This window comes from Taurulus bubalis, assembly GCF_910589615.1.
Source record: "Taurulus bubalis genome assembly, chromosome: 15".
NCBI lineage: Eukaryota > Metazoa > Chordata > Actinopteri > Perciformes > Cottidae > Taurulus > Taurulus bubalis.
This window is the reverse complement of record NC_136603.1, coordinates 10,178,021-10,194,218: the sequence shown is the minus strand read 5'-3', so window position 1 is coordinate 10,194,218 and position 16,198 is coordinate 10,178,021. Positions and strand designations below refer to the sequence as shown.

The 16,198-nt window shown below is 40.8% G+C and overlaps 1 protein-coding gene across 1 annotated transcript in view; it reads left to right on the top strand.

The window, feature by feature from the left end:
* Window positions 1-16,198, top strand: part of erbb4b (erb-b2 receptor tyrosine kinase 4b) — a gene marked incomplete at both ends in the record, with an annotated part of 274,023 nt that overhangs the window by 132,276 nt on the left and 125,549 nt on the right. The gene's annotated exons all lie outside the window — the stretch shown is intronic.

The window sequence follows — 16,198 nt, the reverse complement described above, 5'->3', positions numbered from 1 at the left end:
AACTGGTTTTGAATTGAACTTGTACATACATGCCCAACAGTCTTCACTTGCAGATAACCAGAGAGTATTTGAGAAACCTGACCCAGATAAAACCTCAGGCTGGTGATTGGATGGGGATACAGCCACAAACAGATCCAAAGTCATCCCTCCTGGCTTGGTGTGAAAATCTGTATTGCCTCCATGGCTCTCAACATGGAGACAGTGGCTAGCAGCTAATAGTGCTAACAACTGAAACAGTGCTAACAGAAGCTAATAGAGTTTACCTGAGAGGGAACCGGAGTGTGGGTTCTACGCTCCTGCGATGACTCCATGGGTTGGTACAACGTTATCAGTGATAACCTCTATGAGCACAGAGCGGTAGCAAAGCCGGACGGACACAACAGAGGGACTCACATCCACCAAAGTGCATGAGCAGCCTGCCTGGCTAACAATACAAGGCACAGAGAAACTCAGACTACAAAACACTGAGAATACATGAGTACCCATCCAAACATCCACTTTTTGCATCGTTCATACAAGTAATTGTCTAAAAATTGTAAAAAGTTCAGAATTTGAACTTTTTACTCACTCTCTTTTCATGTGACCTTGTTGCAGAGAGAATGCCCTGTGCTTGGATCCTTTTCAACCAATCAGCACTCAGATTAGTGTCTACATTGCCAATGATAAGAAGTGAGGAATTTTGCTTTAATCGGGGGTAATCAGACTTCCTCCCTCCTCAGAGTGTCTAACTGATTGTACGCTCATACCATTGTGATCCAAAACCTTGATCTGGCTAATCTCCTTTTTGATTAAACGTGATTCGCAGACAGAGAAGGAAACATGCTGTTGCACTGAACATGAATTCCCACCTTTCAGAAAATGTTCAGATATTTAAGAGCAATTGTTTTCATCATCTTATTCCTGAACTGAGCATGTGAGCCAACTGATTCACACTATAAAAGAGAGGTACAGGTGTGACATTTGAGCAGTATGTAGGCAGCAGTGTGCTGTAGCCAATGATTGAAAGGCTTTGAGGAAGTACAGTTGAGGTGGATTTGGCTGCATGAATGCTTACTTCCATTTTGGTTTGATGGACACATGCATGTGTCATATACAAACAGGCTGAGCAGGTGATGACAGGCCTCAGCCCGTCAGGGGCCAGAGCAGTAATAGTGTGGTAACGAGAGGTCAGAAGGAGTTACTGTTGTGAAATTTGCAGGAGAGACAAATAAAAACTGCCTGTTTTTTTGGTCAAGTCAGCTGCTATTGTTGACCTTTGTTGGCCTTCTGATTCTCAGGAACATCACCCTAGACCATTCTGCCTGCACTCGGTTCAGCTAACGCCATCCAACTCCAATTGATTCCAGTCTGTCTGGGGATCTCCCCTGGTGTTCCTGTAAAGTGCTGACTGCATTCATTGGCTGGTATTGCTGTGTGAATGAACTGGGCTACAGAGGCTTGCCGAGTCCCACAATAAGGCATGCTCTGGTTTTTCACATTGTGTGCCTTACAGCGATAATTTGAAGTTAATATGGCAAAAGTGTTTGTTTACATCAGGTAAAAGTAATTGGGTCGCTCGTCTTCTCCTGTGTATTCGTATGGACTAAAACAATCGAGATTGATCAAAGTAGCACATCAAGACGGAGTCATTAAATGTTCTGCAATGTGTGCAGAGCAGTACTGACAACACCCCCTACGATGCAAAACAAAATCGAGATAATATTGAGAAAGAGGCCGCAATGGATGGTAAGTGCTACCATTAGACCCCTGCAGAGGTAATAGGCCTCACTGACTCAGATGAAAAATAAATGGGGGGGTGGATTGTGTGTGTGATTGTAGTTTAACCACATGAAACCACCAATCTTTAAAACAACATTCCCACTCCCACTTTTAGCATTGTCTTATCAGTGCAAGCTAATGTTACATGAAGGCAAGACATTGCACGTTGAGGTTAAAGGTGCTTTTGACTACTTTCCCTCTTTACCTGCCTACTTCTATATTACACCACCACTCATTTACTAAGCGACTCCCTGTGGCGCTCGCTTGCCAGGTTCCTCCACCTTTCCGTGGTTGCCAATTAACATGGGTTAATTGAAGATGCTAATTAGGAACACAGGGTGCCAAACAGCAAGGGAGCAAGAGGGCAGGGTGCAGTGTGTATTTTTAGGGAATATTATTATTATGATAAAACACATTAATAACATGGTTCCCCGGGGAGGGAAAAAACTTCACCTTGAGGTAGTGAAGGAGTGAAGAGAAAACTATTGTGCAGCAGCGTGCAATACCACCTGTCTCTGGACGGTGATTGAAACTGATGCCTGTGCATTGGCTCTTTCTTTTCTAGATAGCCAAGAGATTGATGGCTGCCTCCCAAAGCCCCTCAAACAGCTTTAGCAGTAAATAGAGTCCATCTTCCAAACTGCCTCCACGACAGATGAATCAACGCTCGCCCTGTGATTAATAACGCAATGCATTTCAGCGTGGATGCTCTCCCCCCCCACTCTCACATATGCACATTCAAACCAATAGCACAACAGTGAGTTTTAACCACACACAGTCAACGTTTAATTCACTCCAAAATCCATATTCTCATTATGTTGAAGCCTTTTCTCGTATCAGGAGCAGAACACACATTTGCATTCTGAATGTATACACGGTAAGAAATTGAAATGACAAGTTGGGCCCTGCTCAACATGTTAGTGTAATATTTTAATTTTGTGAATGGGACACAGAGGAGAGCAAACACACACTTTGGAATCTCTTTGTTTCCCTCATGTCACTTCCTCGTGTGTGCTCATAAACTGATCTGTGTACATGAAATATTCATTTTTCCCTCCCCGACGTCCCAGTAGAAACCCACAGTCAGATTGGATTGTTTGTCTTGCCATTGCAACCATTAGTAAACATGTAATTCCCCCCCAATATTAGTGCAGTGATCAGATTGCTTAGCAGCGTAGCAGCAATTCACTGACTTCCCTCCTCTGTCCCCGTAGCTGCTAATAAATTATGGAATTGTCATTTCCAAATGGAAACATTTAATATTTCCAATAGGGCTTGTGTTCTTTTTGAGAGAAAAGGGTAGAGAAAATGCAAATGAAGTTGGGCATCTGGAAAACGGGACATTGCATATTCAGACGTTATGTTACAGATGCACAATACAGATAAGAATATCCTACCTCACAACCGCCTTCATTACTTTCCATTTGTATTGTTCTTCCCTGCAAAACATTAATCACTTGGTTTATTTATTATCATTTGTTTTCAATTTGCAAAAAGATTGTCTATTTTGACACAAATTATGGATATTTTTCAATATAAGGCAGTCCAATACAACACAATTGCAAACTAAGGTATTGTCCTTAACATTTACAATTGGAATGAGGCTGCAAGATAACATTAATCTCTACATCTTTCTTTTTTTAGTGTGTGTGACAGCTCACAATGATGGTAGTGGTCTACTATTCCCACTGTGGCTCTCTAGGACACAATCCTCAGCTGCCACAGTGAAGAAATTGAAGATGCAAAAGTAACCTCTGTCCATGTTCTTTGAGTTACAGTTGTCTTGACTTCCGGTTAATAAGGCTTGAGGGGAGAGTGAAGCAACTCAAAAACCCTTATGCAACATAAGAAAGCTAGTTAGCTAGCAGTAGTTCCAACCAGAGCTGTTTTTCTATACTGAAATGAAACCTCAGAGGCCATATTCACATGTTTTGTACCCGTGCACAAACACAGAACGCACTTGCTAGCGCCATCACAGATATTATATAACAGGGTTTGTAACAAGTTCACCAGCGTTTGCAAGCTGAAGGTTGTGCAAAAGAGGACATTTTGATGGAAAAGTATCCTCCCTCCAGACACTTGCTTTATAAAAAAAATAATGCTTTTTTTGTTGAGCCCTAAAACTGCAGGAAGTAACAACAGGCATTGCTGTGTGCAGGGCTCAATATTGTGTGTGTGTGTGTGTGTGTGTGTGTGTGTGTGTGTGTGTGTGTGTGTGTGTGTGTGTGTGTGTGTGTCAGTCATAAATCAATGACCAATTGTCAATCCATCTTTCTGCCTTCGCCAGATTTATTTAGATACACTTTAGCTATAAAACTGTAAGCTCAACACACAATATTGACTGCTGGTTTATACATTTTGACTGAGCCATAATGCAGCCTTCAGGGGCCAGTCAGAAATCCTTGTTACAGTTTATGCGTGCAAGAATAATACAAGTTATCGTCATAAGAGAGACGGATTGTAAAGGGTTGGACTCAATAAAAGTAACAGCAGTACACATACAAATACAATACTTGGGGATCAGTTATATATTTTTCATAATGTTGGATTTTAGGGGTTCGGTCACGTATTGGTTGAAGTGTAAATTAATTGCATAACGTTGTAGGAGGTTTTTACACCCTATTGATTATTATTATTGAGATATTATAGTCTTATTGATGTGCATACATATGTGAAATGTTATTTAAAGTAAAAAAAAATAATAATAATTACTGTTGCTAGTGCCATCTATTCAATTACCACTTGATGGGTCATTCATGAGCGGCTTTCTGTAGGCCCAACGCAACATTCTGAAATCGCTTTGCCTTGCTTCACAAACTATTTCCCACGGCATTTGAAAGCATCATCTATTGCTGCACTCCATCCTTGTCTTCTGACATCTTTCTTCATACTTCTTCTTGACTGGCATATTTGTCCCTCAGGCACCATTGGTGCCCTCCCCAGCTTCCTAATTGTTGATGCACTGTTAGATGAGTGCAGATTACGTTGGCCCCTTGCTCCTCAGCAAACTCCTTCAATATTAATGAAGACTGATGAAGTGCTATGGAGCCCCTGTCTTTCAGCCCCGGCCTAGATTGGATTGACAATTGCAATTAGCGTCCCCTCAAGTTCATTTCCATCACTTTAATTTGACACGAGGAAGGGCAGCGTGAGGTGGGAAGGGAGACCGTTGGGAAAAGAGAAATCCTGAAGAGAAAGGTTAGAGAGGGAAGATGGGGTGAAAGACGTTGACCAGGAACTAGTTTAAAAGCTGCAAAGACAGCAAAAAAGAGGAGCACCCTTTAACAGACAGGAAATCCCTGGAGTCAGGAGTCCCTTGAAATCGCTCCCCCACCGATATAGGGAGCAATATGGGCAGCTTACTTTTTATATTTCTTCCATATTCCTTTTTTTTGCCATGTGCAGTGACAGCGACAGGGAAGTCTGTACTAGAGCTAAATCCACCTTAAGACCTATAAGTCGGATTGTGATCTCCACTGTTTGGATTCCACTGCCACCCATGAATCTCAGTATATATTTTCGGTATGTGCCTAATATCAATATTTCAGTGCCAACATTTCTTCTCCCACCTGCAACAGTCACCAAATGGATTGCTTGTCAGTGCGTGTGAGGAAGAAAAAGAACGTGTGAGATACGGGGACAGCTGCCCCGGAAAATTAATGATTCTCTGAAAATGAAAATAAGCAATGGATGATAGTCAGAGGTTGATGATGTGTCAATATTTGTGTGTCTTTCTGTAGGTTATTTAAGTTGTGCACGTGTATACTGCATGTGTGTAATGTGTTTATTGTAACTGAAAGGAAATGTGACATCAAAACTCTTTGCCATACTGACATTGATTTTAAACCTACCCTTGCTCAACTTGACTCAAGGGTGTGTGTGTGTGTGTGTGTGTGTGTGTGTGTGTGTGTGTGTGTGTGTGTGTGTGTGTGTGTGTGTGTGTGTGTGTGTGATCATAGGCAGGGTTAACAGCTGTCTCCTTGTCTGACTGACAGATACAATTTCTTGCTCCCCTCCCACTTTTGGTCAGCCCATATCATTTTCTTCCCCTGTCTTTTGGAAAATGATCTGGACTGATGGGACAATGGAATGAGAATAACATAAATGCCTGCCATCCCTCAAATGAGCCAAAAGACGCTCACTATTTGTATTGACCTGTAGCCCTGTGGAGGGCAATAAGAGGAAAATCACCAAAATAGACACATATCTAACGTGGCAGCTATGCTGACCTGTAAATATGCTTACTGTAAAAATCTATCTTGGATCAGAGAGTGCAGAAAACTGCTGCTGCACTACGATGTGTTGAAACTTCCAAGCACATTGATGTTCCCTTTTGGTAAATGAAATGCACTTCTCTTTACAATAACTCCATGTTTGATCACTACTAATGCAGGTGCAACATACTAGGAATAATTCAGTTCTTTCACCTTTTTTCAAGCCTTGTCCTTTTTATTTCATTTTAGTATCGTCCATCACAAATGTGCCTGAGCATTCCTTTGTGTTTGTATGGAGCTTTTTCTTATCTTTATTCAAGAGCCTAGTCTTTCAATTTGAGAGTGACTCATTGATTTCACGTTAAGATTTTGTTATGCTTTCCTTAAAACGCATGTGCTTGCAATTGCTCTGTTTTTGCATAAACTGTATGCTTGTACTGAGATGTATTGTTGCCTTCACAGATCATCTGTGCTCTAGCTGAAGCATTCTGCTCACACTCAGCTGCTCATAAAAACATCTGCTCTCCAATTTTTCTTCTGCTCCTCGCTACCACGCTCTTCAATAAAGTTAGGAAAAAAACAACATATTTTTGCAATATAATGTGGCTGAATTATCTAAATGTATGTTGTCGAAAATATCTGCAATTATAACCGCCATCAAGAGCATTCAAAAGAAATATGCAACTGACCCCGACTGACACCAACATTTGTAAACAGTCAGGAAAGTCATAACCATGCCTAAAATATATTTTTCCTCAGGACTTATTTCGTTTAGCAAGGTCTCAAAACAGACCTGTACATGAACACATCAGTGGACAAAAAGGCAAACATGTTGAAATGTGTAGATACTGCAGACAGCTGAACCTGATGTCTCAAAGTAAAAACTAATCATTTGAATTAACTTTAATTGACTTTGTTCAAATTACATATTGTCTGAACATGCTGTCAACGTCAATGTTTTTGGATTGTGGGGTGAGAGATCAAGGAATTGCATTGCATGAGACTTTCTCACCATACTGGGCGAGTGCACACACACACACACACACACACACACACACACACACACACACACACACACACACACACACACACACACACACACACACACACCTGTAGTGATTGTACTTATCGTAACGGAGCAGTGCCATACTCAATAGAGAGGCAGTGGAGAGGAGAATCGGGATGTGACAATAGCCCGCCCTGCCTCTCTGATGCCTTTCAAACTTCATATCTCTCTCCCTCTGCAGCTTCCCAAAAAAGGTGGATGATATAGACCCACTTCTCTGAAGGATCGAAATCAATTTCCTCCCACTGCGACTTAGATGAGGGAGTCCTTTTCAAGAATGGCTGGTGCTAAGGCTTAGATGACCAGAGTACAATAGTTCCACTAGAACCAGACTCTTCCTCCTCATTTACAAAACCCAATGGATAACGGCACTTATGGAAAACAGTCTAATCCTCTGACCACATTTAATTTAGACCCCACCCTGTGGGTGAGTCTTTGCATAGAAATAAGGGACCTTGTGGCTTTGGCTTGTCTTGGCTGAGGAGTGAGACTCTATACCTGGTTGCTGTTTTATTATTATTTTCCTTTTTTAATCTATTGTCCAAACTTTGTAAACTATAGTCACACCGGATGAGAAGCAAGTATTTGGTTTCTTGCACATCATCAGTACAGGCTGATGAATACGGTCAGCTCATATGTTTGCCATAATATAGCAAAATACTGTAAATCTCAGCTTTACTATTGCAATGTTTAACTTGCGAGTGGCCGTGTACTTGACTTTTACTTTGGTCTGGAGAATGGCTTTGCAAGTCTAAAGCTGTACTTCCTAAGTTGACTGAGGAGAAGTTACGTTTTTGTCACACATTAAGAGAAGATAAAGAGTTACCGGTATCAGTAGTAACATACCATTCAATATACTTTATGTATATCACTCATACAGCCTGATTTCTTTGAGAAAATGTAAGATTTTCTTAAGATTTTCTTAAAATAAGAATTTGATCCAACCTCATCACCTGAAAAGAACGGCAATATTGCATTCAGTAAAAAAACAATTATAGTTATAGCAGACATATATGGTTATGGTTAAGCAACTACTGCACTGATGGTTAAGGTTAGGAAAATCTCACCATTCCGGTTAATAAAAACTATGATCAGAGTTATACTCTCATCCACATTTGCATTCAAATCCAAATTAAAATGTGCTTTGCATCTTAACCACCTAGATTGTAGCTTCGGACCTGACTGTCGACAAGAGTAATACACATTCTTCATGTTACCTGGTTATCTTATGTTATTTCGCCACTATCACGTCTATTTTTCCTTCTTTGTAGCTTACTGCATTTCCTTATGTCATTGTGGTTTCCTTTGCGTTTTCCATCCTCCTTTCCTTTCTACTTCCAACCCCCTCTATGTGTTTGAATAAAAACTCATTAGGATTACATAGCCATTTAGCTAAGCGACACAGGGTGTAATTGTACCATCCATCAATTGCTGTGTAATAACACACTCTGAGGGAGCTAAATGTTGATTAGCCCTCAGTCAATTTCACCAGTGGATTTTGGGAATAAATAGCCAGAGGAGATCGGGCTGGGTGATGGGTGGCTTTGGAGGGTGTTGCGGTCAGAGGCGCTGACCCATGCAAGCCAAATTAACTTGGAAGGCATGAAAACAAAGTATCCCAGCCAAGCAAAGTATCACTTTCTGTCCTTGGCTATTGGCCTTTTTGTCTTGTTCTGTCTCGCAGCCACCCAGCCACACTCATTACACTGAACATGTGTATCATGCACAAGGATTTTGACGATACAGGAGGTTATTCGAACACAAGCTAGTGATATCTGATATGTTTTCTATCTCTGTAAAGGTAAGAAAATAAATCTGTCTACATCCACGTCAGTAGAAGATAGCCATTGAGCTTATAAACTGACAGAAAACCCCAGGAACATGTTTTACCTTTTTGGAAAGAGTGATGATAGGAAACCGTAATCGTAGTTAGGATGGGAGAGGGGGCAGGACTTTGATCCCTCTACATTTCAAAATATATTTCCCTCTTTCCAAGTGTGCTTGAAATGACTCTCATTGGGGTATCTCGGCATTGCAGTAAATATTATTTATTATAGCTTCTATTTAACATTAAGTTATATAAGACTCCAGGAATTAATATGTATTACTCTACATATGTTGACACCCACTGTCAGGAATATCATAAATAGTGTCTTTGATTCCTCATATTAGGTTATTCGCTTTTTAAACGTACCTTATGGCAATGGTCATCAGATGAAGAGAGAAAGAAAGTTGGTGAGTCAGCTTACTCTCAGCACGGTGCTGGCTCATTGCTGTTCATGAGAGCCTTAATTTCACCCTTGTGTCACAAATCACTATCTTACTTTCTTGTCTTCCTACACCTAATATGTTGCTACGGTCATAGATCATAGGCCATAGATTTCCACTGTCAACGGTGGTCCTTAGTGTGATGGCTGCATTATAGTATCGACTTAATATTGACATGCAATGCACTGTTAATCCCCTAGGTTCTCCCCCAACCTATTCGTTGCATACATTAATGCTGATATAGTGTCAGAATCCAATCATTGACTTGTTGTTACAGACATAAAGCCAGTCTGTGGGTGTCAGACTATGCATAGAGTCAGACCCTCGTGGACACGGGTGGATGATGACATTTACGTCGCGCAGACCTAAGCAGACCATCGCGGATGCGGAAATATGAATTGGCCTTAAAGCATAGGTATACTATTCTGCAGTTTAATTTATAAGCTGAACTGAAGGTCTTGTCTTCTCTGTTTAATTTGTCTAAGTCACTCACTCTTAAGTACCCATGCATGCTTCACAGTGTCATAGATCTCCTCGACAAGTCCTCTCTGCCTTTGTATGTTCTATACAGCACAAGCGAGTAATCCTTGCTTAGCTTGTTTAACAAAATGTGTTTTACTCTCAATCCCTTGCTGCACATTTGTATCAATAACTGTATGGTTACATGTACTGTACACCTGGCCAGGCCCCATCTGCTTCTTTTTCTGTTGAGTTGTATGGCGGTTGACATCCATTGCATTACCGGCATCTGCTGGACTGTCCCTTGCTCTGTCTTTTCCGGCATTTCCATGGCATGTGTGAAAAGGCATGAGATTGAAATGTTTTTGAATTTGCACATGCATTGCACATGCACATTATGCATGTGCAAAATCACTAGCTGTGCATGAAAGTTCATCCCAGTAATGTACCTAGTACTGTGTGCGACTAAGGCGTATGATCGATGCAACATGCAACTCTATTGTTCTTACTATCTGTCTTCCAAGAGTATAGCCATGTCATCTAAGGAAGAACCACAAAGGAAACCAAAAAGCCTCCTATTGAAGCACAAGACACAAATGTGAAAGAGAGGATGGGGGAGGATTTATTTTTGTTCTATTGAAATTGATTCTGATTCTTCTTCCTCTGAATAGATAAGATAATAACTTAATTGCTCAGTGAATTGATCATACTGCTTTATGCAGATAATATCCCTTTGGCTGACAGTGACAAAGTGTGGATAAAGGGCCAGCGAAAGACATGCGAAGGAGTAGAGAAAGAGTTTATGGATAAAGAGAAACAGAAAGAAACGGAACAAGGGGATGGAGAATTAGAAAGTCTCTTTTAGTATAATTGCAGCTTTTACGTTGAAATGAATGCATTGTGAGGAGCTAACAGTGCAGCTCCATCCATGTGAGCTATCATGTCTTTATCATAAATGTACCACGCTTTTTTTTACTTCCGTGCACAACTATCTGTGAGGCGAAAATTGTTCTAACTTTAACAGCTCTTTTATTGACCTTGAGTTTATGGGAAAGTTCTAAAAAGAGGAAAACGCAAGGTTTTAATGAGCAGAGAGAGAAAGACAAATAGACAAAAATATTGGAGGGACAGTATTTCAAAAACATGTTGAGAATGGCTATGATTTTGTCAGGTCGCTGATCTCATATTCCAGATAGTCAGTCATCTGATATGGACATTGTGTACTTTGTTTAAAAAATCATGTATTTCTGTATTCTACAAACTAATTTGTTAAAAGTAATTGTCCAATCATCACTGAGCATTTCTTACAATACACAGGAGGTCTGCTCTAATGTAAGCCACAGTAAGCACCTTACGCTAATTTATCTTGTACCTACAGCAGTAACCTGGCATTGCTTTCAAAGCAAAGTGTTCGTGAACAAAATAGTTTTTGAGACAGATTTTTGAGGATTTTCAGACTAACACTTCTGCTGCATAGGAGCCTGTGCTTTACTTGTCCCAGATGCTACTACTTTATCAAAGGGGCAATGTTAGTGGTCAGACTGGTGGACAGGACTTTCCACCACAATATCTAGGCACGATGCAACCCCTTTATGACACTGAGTCCTAACTAGCTCCCTCTGGATTCAAAGTTAGAACTTCCTTTAGGGCGAAAACCAAAACTCCATGAGCTAGCATAGATTAATGTGAAGATCTCACATTGCATGGGCACCCTTAAAACCACAAGGGATGACTGCCACAACTTCAGCTTCTGGTTGAGAACTTATTCCGGATGAAGTACTAGTTGCTCATACAAGAGATGTCCATTAAAACGATTCAAATATTCATAAATTCTTACTCGGGTAACGGCTCCCAACTCGCTCTCCCATGTCCCATCTACTCAAAAATAAACTCCCCAACACCCACATCTTTTGGCTGTTTAGTATGTTACAGCAGCTTCTGTCTCCTTAGGGTAGGAGAAAACAGAGAGTGATTTTTTTTTTCTAACTTTGCCTAACTTGACTATTTTAAACATATCTTTCTTCCGAATGGGAAGACAATAGGGAAAAGATGTACAAATGTAGATGGAATGAGTTTTGAAGAAAAAATCCATTGAACGCAACTTTTTTTACAAGGTCACTTTCTGAATGTGCGAACATATCTGTCCTTTTTCGAAGCAGGCATTGTGACATGTCATAGCAGGAAGAGCACAGGTGTAATTGATAACATTAACGAGGGCTTAATTATATTAAGGTGTGTCAGTTCCAGGATCCAAGCCAAAGTCAACGGTATTGATATTGGTTTCACCTGCACTGTCTGCTGTGAATTGACTTATAAACGTCCTAAAGAGTAGAAGTAAATGATGTGATCATCAGAGTTGGTGACCCGAGTTGCACTCACATGTGGCTGGTAGTATAATGCCAGGTTCAGGAAGTTTACTCGCGCGAGTAGAAAGAGGGTGTTCACACCAAACGCGAATTCGCGGCGCGACCAAAGGGGCGTGGCTTAGCTCTGTTGCTTGCCTCTGTGAGAGACAAGCGACGAAGCTTTCATTTCCGCTATCGACCATGGAATAAATAACCACTAGTTCTGCTTTATATTTGTTGTGGAAGTCCCAAACATGTCGGAACATGAAACGCCCTCGTATTTGGGTTCATAACAACATCCGTAGCCGCACACAGCTCGGTGAATTTCACCGACTCCTCCAGGAACTGCGTCTCGCGTATCTCCGTAAAACGATACCGATTATGCCATCCACCATGGAAATAACCACTAGTTCTGCTTTATACTTTTTGTATAAACTCCACATATGTCGGAACATCAAACTCCATGGTGTCTGGGTTCATAATATTATCCGTAGTCCCACAACAGCGTCTCAATGAAGCCGCTGTCAGCGCTGGTTCAGGCGGAGCAGCAGCAGTTTCATTCAGAAACGGGGAGACGGCGGTGGTGACGGGCGGAGCTTCTCAACGCTGATTCTCAACGCTGATTGGCTGCCGCAACTTTGCGTCACGCGATTTCTCCGTCAGAGTTGGGAGAATTCAACTCACGCGAATTCGCGCCGCGTCCTTCGCTTTGTTCGCCCCAGGTCAAACGTTCTGTTCGCGCCGCCTCCAACGCGTCTATCTCGCCGCAAATTCGCAAATTCGCGCCGCAGCGCGTCTGTGGATTGACTTAACATCTAAACTGGTCGCGCCGCAAATTCGCGTCGCGTCCGGTGTGAACACGGCATAAGGCAGAAACCGATGACCCCACAGTGGAGATGAATGGAGATGAAACCTAGCAGTCCAGGTGGTGTTTTTACACTCCTTGTAATTAGTGGAAATTGTAATGTCTTTTTTTGTGATTCTTCTTCTTAAAAGACAAGGTCACAACCTCAAATATACACATGAACACATTCATACATAACTAAACTGTCCATTTCCCCCAAAAAAATAATGACAATACATAATTGCAGTAGTTTGATGTAGTTTTTATTGGGGGGAAAGACATGTGAGCGAGACTGCTGAGAAATCTTGTCCACTGGCAGTATTAAGACTCCCTACATATAGGAGTTTTATTTGCGAAACCGCAAAATATCCTTTTTTTTATTGCCAAATGTGATCTGCATGCAACACTCAGAGAGTCACAACATTTCCAAGTGCTCTACTCCACCATAACACTTCAGCATCTTAATTAAACATGATTGTTATCTGGGTTTGTTTAATTCTAAGAAATAATGATGGGTATGACTGCCAAATAAAACTCTGCTGGGGTGTGTGAGAAAGTGATAGAGGGTGAGTGAGTGAGAAGGGGCAGCCAAGTGGGTCAGAAAACAGATTCCTTGGTTCCCTGTGGGAAGAGCAAGACCTTTATCTTCAATTTCAGAGATTTCCTCTGTGGTCAGAATAGAGGCCACATCACCTATTTCTCTTCCACTCCTATACTTGTTTTATTGGCCCATCACTTAACTCAGACTAGACAAGAACTAAGGAGGGCATTTATAAGCATTTTTCGGTAGAAACGGTGTTTAGCCTGTAGCATTATTTGCGTTTACTCCCTCTGCCTGAAGCAACATTGATTTACAATGTTTTGGACCATTATATTCTGGATGGCAATTTATTTTTGCCATGAATTTTGTACCATTACCAAACATTGACCGTTGTCTTAATCTCATATTGATGTATACTCAGTTTATGTGTTTTTTTCCCATACTTGATAACACTTTAAGTACCGTGCTGAAAATGAGTGATGAAGTTTCACTTTCTACAGAATATCATTCCTCCAGCAGCAAGAATTCTGTAATTACTTCAAGTCTTGTGTTCGCAATTGCCACACACAAATCTGCGTTGTTTAGTGTTTTCATGTATGTTTGGAAGTATTCAAAATCTGAGGAAATGTGTGAAAAAAAGAACATTCACCCTTTCGGAAACGAACTAAGGGGAAGATGTGCTTTGAAAGTTGAAAGTTTTAAAGTATTATTTCAAATACAGCAATTCATTTTCAGTACATCACATTCGGGTGGTAAAAAGGTACCCTCTCCATGTCCAGTAAAACATAAACCAAAAGCAGTGATCACAATTGAACTCGATCAAAAATATTCTTTTGCGACAATTTTGGAGGCAAATGTTGCACAGTTTGTTAAGAATTATGATTGTAGTTAATCACACACATTTTATTATAGGTTCTTAGTCTTAAACCATCAAACAAGCTAAACACAAACTTTTTACACTTGCAAAAATCCCAATGCAATTTGTGGCCAGAGTGCAAAACAAGGGAGATGCATAAATTCCCGGATTAAAACCTTACCTTAACACGGCCACTGCTTCTGCTTCTCCTGTCTGCCTAAATTTATTGAGTCACGAGGCCCATCAACCTTTATTAGCTAATAATGCTGTTGGGACCATTAAACGTGGCCGAAGCTCCCCCACAGCAACACTTAACAGTCTCGCTGGGGCACTAGTGGAGGACTGAAGAAACAGGACTACTGTGTGACGACCTCCCCTGCACCAAAGTGTCTGGCGAGACTTCAAATTAGCAAGGACCAGTTTAGAACTCCCAGAGGGTGATTGGTACGTCACTTAAATCCGGGCGGGCAGGAAGCAAGCAAAAAGGACTCCTGGTAAAACACCATAATTTGCTAGAATAATTATAAGTCTTGCTTTTTTTTTGACGCGTAAGAACGAGACTGACTCAACTGGGTATTGGTGACAATGGGGTCAATCTATTACATAAATGATATGTTTATATTCATCATAAGCAATGATTAAATTGAGACCGATTTGCCTTGATCCCAGTTACTTCCACACAGTAAGGTATATAGTTTATTAGTCAACCACTGGTATCAGATTGGTCTTCGATATTGGCCCTTACCCAATGTCCAGGTATTGGTATCAGGACTGAAGAAGTCAAATCAATGCAATCACATACAGTTTTTTCAAGATTTTACAGGTTGCTTATAGTTCAGGGATGGTTGAAGTCAAGGACTAATATTGCACTATTTTTGTGGTGTAACCTCTAAGACTTAATATTTTTGATATAATTTTGTAGATTTGTTGATTGAAAACTTGACCTAGTACTGTCACTCACATTCTGGGATAACTCCCTGCTGGAATTCCCTTTAGGTTTTCCCAAAAGATGCCTGGAACTCAGTTTGAGAATGGCTGTTTTCTATGTTTCTGTGTTAAAATGCCCTGTCCAAAAGAAAGTAAATATGCCCCATAGAGATGAGACTGTGTATGATCTAAGGCTCCTGCCGGCACTCTTTAGATTGCCGTACTGAAATATGCAGCGAAGGGCACAATGGAGTCTGGTTACTTCCAAGGCCGTGGGTGTTGTTTTTGTTGTCTTGTGCTAGGTCCAAATTCTTAGAGAATGGTTAGGGGATGGCCACCGTAGATCAAAGCAGAAATATAATCAACTGTTAGGGAGAGAGAGAGAGAGCCCTCTCTTTCTCTCCCTGCTCAGGGCTGAAAACAGACTGTTGTTGAACTAAAAGTTGAGAAAAGGAGTGTACAGTGTGTGCTTTCCACTTGTTTTCTAAGTAAAAATGGAACACATGGCCTGTTTGATGACTCACATGGGCAGTTCTTTGAGATTTATTTTTATGGTGCGCAGTGAACATAAGGAGGCCAATCTGAGCCATTTACTAGCTAAGTCTGTAGCCTTTTTAATAATTTTGCATCACACAGGAAAAATAAAATCCATTCTTTATGTAGTTGATCATGTAGTAGTTTTACTGTTTCTATCACAAATACAAACTGGTGGGTGGGTTATATTGTTGTTGATATCTCTTAAGGGGAATCCATTTTCAACCAATCACGTCTAAGTATCTTTGTAGTTAAGTCAACAGTGAAGAGAAAATGAACACATCAGGCCTAATGCCTTCACACCGCAATACTCTGGTAACATAGTTCTTATGTGTATTGCATAATCATGATGAGTTACATTCCACTATACAGCACTTTGTTGGACA